At 40.6% G+C, this 7960-nt stretch overlaps 1 pseudogene; it reads left to right on the top strand.

Moving 5' to 3' along the window:
- The first annotated feature begins 5351 nt into the window (after positions 1–5351).
- LOC116551100 lies at positions 5352–5452 on the top strand (annotated as a pseudogene).
- The last annotated feature ends 2508 nt before the right edge of the window (positions 5453–7960 follow it).

Genomic DNA, 7960 nt, shown 5'->3' with positions numbered 1-7960 from the left:
CTTGAGTCGAATCTTGCTCTGTTGCCCAGGCTGAAGTACAGCGGTGTGATCTTGGCTCTACAACCTCTGCCTCCTGAGTTCAAGCAATTCTCCTGCCTCCAGTCTCCAATGTAGCTGGGATTACAGGCACTCCTCAGCCTCCCATGTAACTAGGATTACAGGCATGCAAAAGCACGTCCAGCTAATTTTTGTATTTTTAGTAGAGATGGCGTTTCACCATGTTGCCCTGCAGGGTGGTCTCAAACTCCTGACCTCAAGTGATCCACCCACCTCAGCTTCCCAATGTGCTGGGATTATAGGTGTGAGCCACCACACCTGGCTGGATATCTGTAATTTATTTTCAGATGATTCAGAAAGAAAGAGAAGGGAAGAGAGATTGAGAACTTTGAAAAAAATAGCAAGTAGCAAATTTCATATAGGTGTATAAATTCATTCTTGTAGCTTTCTATAGATTTATAACTTTTCAAAACAAAACGTTGAGGAAAAAACAATTTTCTAAAAAGAAGAGCCAGCCAGACATGGTGGCTCACATCTGTAATCCTAACACTTTGAGAGACTAAGGTGGGAGTATCACATGAGGCCAGGAGTTCAAGGCCACCCCTGGGCAACATAATGAGACCCCCATCTCTACTTTTAAAAAAAAAAAAGAGTAAATTGCAGTTGTGAAGATTTTTAAATTAACTATATTTTTATTAATGGTAACTTTCAAGATAGTTGTGGGCAGTTTTATACAATAATTTTAAAAGAGTTTATTGAAAATAATAATAAATAATATTTATATTTATTATTTATTTTATTTTATTTATTTAGATGGCACCAAAAGGGGAGAGAAACACTAGCTCAGATAAGTTTTAAAAAAAAAACTGGTTTGGTGGTTTGGTTCCTCTCAGAGGAAATAATAGCATAGAGACTTGGTAAGTTTAAACCAGATATAATAGACAAGTGTATAGGTTCTGAACTTCTAAAATCAAATGTTTTCTCATAGTATTGGAGGCAGCTGAGAGAGCCTATAGGCAGAGGACCAGTTTTGAGGTGATTGCTATGATCTAGGTATGATATGATAATAAATAATAATAGATAAATAACAGATACCTCTGTTTACCCTAACAAGAATCGAAAGACAAAGACATTCTCTCGAGTATTCTTACACAACCACAATACAATGATCAAAATCAGAAAGCTTTAACATTGATACAACATGACTTTCTGATATTATTTTCTCAGTAATACTCTTTTCAGTCAAGTTTTTACCATCTAGAGTCAAACATTGTATTTGGTTGCCATGCCTTTAGTCTTTTTCATTCTGAAACACTTCCCGATTCTTTCTGCCTTTCGTGGCATTGTTTTGGAGGATATTGGTCAGTTGTTTTGTAGAACAGCTCTTGCCTTGGGTTTGTCTATTTCCTTATGCTAAAATACAGACCATGCATTTTGGAAGGAAAAGAACAGGAATAATGTGCCCTTCTCAGCGCATCACATCTGGAGGCTCCTGATGTCCATTTGTCCCTTTTGGTGATGTTAAGCTTAATGACTTCCTCACAGTGAAAGTATCTCTTTCTGCCTTGGTGACTAATTAGTAGTCTGCTTTATAGCAGCTCTATTCATAATTGCCAGAAACTGAAATAAATTCAAACATCCTTCAGTGGATGAATGAATAAACAAAGTAATGCATTCACACACTGGGATACACTGAACAATAAAAAAGAACAAACTTCCAGGCACGGTGGCTTACTCCTGTAATCCCAGCACTTTGGGAGGCCAAGGCAGGTGGATCATCTAAGGTCAGGAGTTCAAGACCAGCCTGGTTAACATGGTGAAACCCTGTCTCTACTAAAAATACAGGTGGTAAGCACCTGTAATCTCAGACACACAGGAGGCTGAAGCAGGAGAATCGCTTGAACTCGGGAGTTGGAGGTTGCAGTGAGCCAAGATCACACCACTGCACTCCACCTTCCACAGAGCAAGGCTCCATCTAAAAAAAAAAAAACAACAACAACAACAACAAAAAACTATCCATACACCTAACAATTTACATGAATTCCAAAGGCATTAGCTGTGTTTAAAAAAAAAAAAAAGCCAGCCTCAAAAGATACACTATATGATTCTTTATGCGACATTCTTCTTGTAAAGACAAAACTATAGTGGCAGAGAATAGATCAGTTAGGGGAGGTATGACTAAAGATATTGCACAAAAGAGTCATAAGGTAATAGAACTGTCCTATACACTGAATGTGGTGATGGTTACATAAATCAATACTTGTGTTACAATTTGTAAAACAAGACCAGGTGTGGTGGCTCATGCCTATAATCCCAGGCATGAAAAAAAAATTACAAAACAATATACCAAAAAATAAGTCAATTTATAATTTGATGATTTTTCTTTTCTTTTTTCTTTTTTTTTTCTTTTTCTTTAAACAGAGTCTTACTCTGTTACCCTGGTGTGCAGTGGAGTGCAGTGAAGTGCAGTGGTGCAATCACAGTTCACTGCAACCTTTGCCTCTCTGGCTCAAGCAGTTACCCCCACCTCAGCCTCCGGAGTAGCGGGGACCACAGGCCCGTTCCACCACACCCAGCTACTTTTTGTATTTTAGTTGAGACGGGGTTTCTCCATGTTGGCCAGGCTGGTCTTGAACTCCTGATCTCAGGCGATCTGCCTACCTCAGTCTCCCAAAGTGCTGGGATTACAGGCATGAGCCACCACACCTGACTAAGTTAATTTTACAGTTTAATGATTTTTCCTTTTTCTTTTTTGAGACAGTCTCACCCTGTTGCCCTAGGAGTGCAGTGGAGTGCAGTGGAGTGCAGTGGAGTGCAGCGGTGTGACCACAGTTCACTGCAGCCTCTGCCTCCCTTGCTCAAGCAATCCTCCTCCCTCAGCCTCCTGAGCAGCTGAGACCACAGGCCCGTGCCACCATGCCTGGATAATTTTTATATTTTTTTGTAGAGACCGGGCTCCACCATGTTGCCCAGGCTGGTCTCAAACTCTTGGGCTCAAGTGATCTGCCCACCTCAACCTCTCAAAGTGCTGGGATTACAGGTGTGAACCAAGAAGCTTGGCTTGTGTGTATGATAGCTTTTAAAAATAAAATTTAAAATAATTCACCTGTAGGAAGATACTTGAAGACCGTGTGAACATTTTGTTTCCCTGATAAACACGATGACTTATATATAATTCAATTCTTTCTTTAATTCTCCACCTGAACCCAACTCTCCACTTCTATATATGGCAATTATAGCACTTGTAGTAGCATAAAGACTTATAGCTCTTGTAGTTATTCTCCTGTGGTGAGTCACTCCCCCTTTCCTACAGACTATCAAATTGACATTTGCAGGGACCATAACTTAATGACAACTTCTAGAACAGTGTCTTTCTCATGTAGGCATGCTTGGAGAATTTATGAATGCATGTGACTTGGTGGCCACCTCTTATGCCAGTGTCTATGCACCTACGGACTTCATGAAGTCCTGGCACATTTGTTTAATTGTTAAAATTTTCAATTATGGGTATAATAGAGGCATTAAAGAGCACATAAGATTCTCTTCTCATTACAGATACAGGCTTTCATTCTGGTAATCATATTACACACTTTACCTTTGCATCTGTCTAGTGCAGCCATTAGTTGGCCACAAACTCTGAAATAAATATTTCATATTAAATTTTAAAACTATGACGTGCAGATATTTTCCCCTAGTATGAAAACTTAAGTTGTTAAATCTGTAGAAAGGCTGAAGAACTTAATGAGGATGCTTTATGTTAATTGTTAAGATGTTAAGGTGGTGTGTTAAGGCAATACAGGGGAAGCGGAAGGAAAGAGAACTGACATGATTGAGCACCTACTGCAAGCCAGTATCTGCATCAGGTGCTTTAAAAACATTCTCCCAGTCCCCATCCAACCCTGGACACAGGCTCGATTATGCCACTGCAGGGTGTGGATGGAAAATGAGTGGGTTAGTTCTCTAGAACACATGCCTAAGATGCCTTGTGCCCCATCCCTTTGGTCCACTTGACAATTAGTGCCACTAATGTGAACAGTGGCATGCATGCTGCAAGTGTCCCACCTCCAATGGGTGCTGTGGTGCCCCTTGGGGACACTCAAGCAGGGCCACGGCCTGGGGGTCCAGGAGAGTTGGTAAGAAATGGTGGATGGACGTCAGCAGACAAATGTCCCAGCCTTCTTGATTTTCTGTGAAAAAATGCTGAAGACATTCTGTGAAGTTCTACAGAAGATCCTGAGTGCAAGTGGGCCTCATTTTTCCACAGAGGTTACCAACTGAGTAGCACATTCTTTATAGGCTTTCTCACTTCTTTGTCTGTCTCTTCTCATACCTCACTTCTGCTTCTTGGGGTCAGTATCATCAGTCATTAGGTAAATGCAAATAGACTACCTGCATCCAAGTCCTTTGCCTTAGACTCTGCTTTGCAGGAACCTAAACTAAGACATACAACATAGTCCTTCTCCTCTTCCTTTAATAATGAAACCCCCGCCAGGAGCAGTGGCTCATTCTTGTAATCCCAGCACTTTGGAAGGCCGCGACAGGCGGATCACAAGGTCAAGAGATCGAGACCATCCTGGCCAGCATGGTGAAACTCTGTCTCTACTAAAAATACAAAAAAAAAAAAAAAAAAAGTTAGTTGGGTGTGGTGGCATGTGCCTATAGTCTCAGCTAATCAGGAGGCTGAGGCAGGAGAACTGCTTGAACCTGGGAGGCAGAGGTTGCAGTGAGCCAAGATCGTGCCACTGCACTCCAGCCTGGCGACAGAGCAATACTCCATCTAAAAAAAAAAAAAAAAAAATCCCAGGTTTTAGCTGTGGCTAGGGCCATTGAGTTATAGATTACATTTTCCCAGCATCTTTGCAACAAGATATGACCATGTAACTTTTTGCCGGTGGGATATAAGTGCTTTTTTTTTTTTTTTTTTTAAAGAAGTCTTGCCTTTAAAATAAATAAGGGTGTATTTTCTTGTTCCTTTGGCCATTCCTGCTGTCTGGGATGCAAACGTAATGGCAGGAGCTAGAACAGCCTTCACAGATGCAGCAATAGAAGCCTATTTTGAGGATGGACTGAGCTGTCTGTCCATCCTACCCTGTTCTGCTTCACTGAGGACTATTTTAGGAGAGAAAAACAAATGTCTTTCTCTTTTATTTTTCTTTCTTGAGACAGAGTCTCACTGTCACCCAGGCTGGAGTGCCGTGGTGTGATCTTGGCTCACTGCAACCTCCGCGTCCTGGGTTCAAGCAATCTCTGGGTCAGCCTCCCGAGTAACTGGGATTACAGGCACCCACCACCACACCTGGCTAATTTTAATGTCTCTCTTCTTAAGCCACAGTGTTGGTGGGATCTTTCTTCTAATGTAGCATGGCACACATATATGGAAATTGAAATGACGCAGAGATTAGCATAGCTCCTGTGCAAGGATGACACACAAATTTGTGATGTATTCCACACTTTTAAAATAGGAGGAATGAATAAGATTGATAGCACAGCAGGGTGAATGTAGTCAATAATAATTTAATTCTACATTTACAAATTACTAAAAGAGTATAATTAGACTGTTTGTAACACAAAGGATAAATGCCTGAAGGGATGGAGACCCCACATTCCATGATGTGATTATTACACACTGCATGCTTGTATCAAAATATCTCATGTACCCATAAATATATACACTTACTATTTACTCACAAAAATTGAGCATTAAAAAATAAAGTAAACTAGCATAGGCTGTATCCTTGCAGTGGGTAAGACATTGGACAAAGTCATACAGCATTACAGTAAGGTGTAGAGAGAAGATTTGCATTCAAATCTGTGGGACTCCACAGCAGAGCTCTTAGTGAGCCCTTCATTTACTGCAGTTGTGTGACTTGCCTCCTATGTGTTGGGGTGGTAAAATGGCTGAAACATATTCCATTATTGATGACATCTCACAGAAGAGATTTACCTTCCTTTTTCCAAGACAGAAAGGAAAGGTTAATTCTGAGTTCCATCAAAAGCAAATGAGGCCAGCTGCAGGTGGCTCACACCTATAAACCCCGTGCTTTGGGAGGTTGAGGCGGGAGTATCACTTGAGCCCAAGAGTTTGTGAGCAGCCTGGGCAAGATGGCAAGACCCCCGTCTCCACACACACACTCACACAAAAGAAAGAAAAGAAAATTAGCTGGGCATGGTGACACAGGCCTGTAGTCCCAGCTACCTGGGAGGCTGAGGCAGAGGATTGCTTGAGCCCAGGAGTTGAACGCTGCAGTGAGCTACGATTGCACTACATCGCTCCAGCCCAGCCTGGGTTACAGAGCAAGATCCCATGGAAGAAGGAAGGAACAAGGGAGGAAGAAAGGAGGGAGGGAGGGAAAGAAGGAAGGAAGGAAGGAAGGACAGAAAGAGGGAGGGAGGGAGGAAGGGAGGAAAATACAAATATAAATGAAAATGGAAGACATCATGATGCTATGAAGAAAGCTTAAATCTACTAAGGTCAGAATTTTATTTTTTGTAAGAACCAAAGCAAAATATTTAATCATTGATATGAGCTAAATTGTGCCTCCTCTCCCCCATCCCCCACCCCAAATTCATATGTTGAAGTCCTAACCTCAAGTACCTTAGAATGAGACTGTGATTGGAGGTAAGGTCATGAAAGAGGTGATTAAGTTAAAATGAGGCCATTAAGGTGGCCCCTAATCCAATCTGACTGGGACCTTATAAGAAAAGGAAATTTGCACACACAAAGAGACCTCAGGATGCCTGCATAGAGAAAAGACCATGTGAAGAGGCAGCAACCAAGCCAAGGAAAGAGGCCTCAGAAGGAACCAACCCTGCCAGGACTTTAATCTTGGACCTCTAGCCTCTAGAACTGCAAGGAATATTTCTGTTATTTAAGACACCCTATCTGTGATACTTTATCATGGCAGCACTAGCAAACTAATAGTCACTCTCATCAAGGAAGGATATAGCATGTTTCCACCAGATGAATAATAAAGTAAATGAATAAATGAATGATCACGGTGCCACACTGCTAGGGAAGCAACATGAACATTTTGCTCTATAACATGCCATTCATTAAAATACATTTTAATTCAGCTTAACTGAGGGAGAAGAATGCTAGGGTGACCTAGCTTTGATATGTGTAGTAATCAAAAAGAACACAAGAGTTTGTGAGTTATCTCAGTTTTGCTAAACATAAAATGACATTGTCCTAGATGCATCTGTAGCTGAGTCAAGAAATCTGAAACGATGCAACAGCAGAATTCTGAATCTCAGGCTGAGTGGCTGCATGAATTTCCAAGAGTGATGAGGTTCTGAAATGAACCATTAAACTGTTATCAAAAGTAGGCCACAGCCGGAGGTCAGAGGAAAAGGTTACATGAGGTTATACAATCCTAAAAGAACAATATTTCATGTCTGGTTTTTTAGTGAACCAATTATTTCCATGGTTATAGGAAGCTTCAGATCTGTGGTGATCTGCCCTCCTCAGCTTCCCAAAGAGCTGGGATTACAGGCATGAGCCACTGTGCCCAGCCGTAAATTCCTCTCTTTTTAGAGAGGAATCATTTTAGTTGCTGATACCATTATCCTCCTAGTCACCCAACTGGAATTTCATTCTTATGTAGAACTGAGGACAAAACTTTCTCTGCCATCTCTTTTCATGGAACAGTATCCTGAGTTTCCAAGTAATTCATGTTAAAGTTGTTACCATTCGCAACTATGTATCTGTGTAAAAATTATCTTGCCACTATACAAGAAACAAAATTCAGTTGTAAAAAATTTGCAATCTGAGGCTAATATAAGATCCAGTTGCCATCCATAATCTCTATATCAAATTTGTATTCAAACAACATCATAATGTTCATTGTTTTAATTTATAAAATAAGTTTATGCTAATTAAATTTCCTTTTAATCTAAATCTAATTTCTAGATTGAAAAGAATATCTTTTAATGTTGGGATGCCATATATATATATATATATATA

This window comes from Sapajus apella, unplaced genomic scaffold, assembly GCF_009761245.1.
Source record: "Sapajus apella isolate SASKATOON/1434 unplaced genomic scaffold, GSC_monkey_1.0 scaffold8, whole genome shotgun sequence".
NCBI classification, from domain to species: Eukaryota; Metazoa; Chordata; class Mammalia; order Primates; family Cebidae; genus Sapajus; species Sapajus apella.
This window is presented reverse-complemented; position numbering and strand designations above follow the sequence as displayed.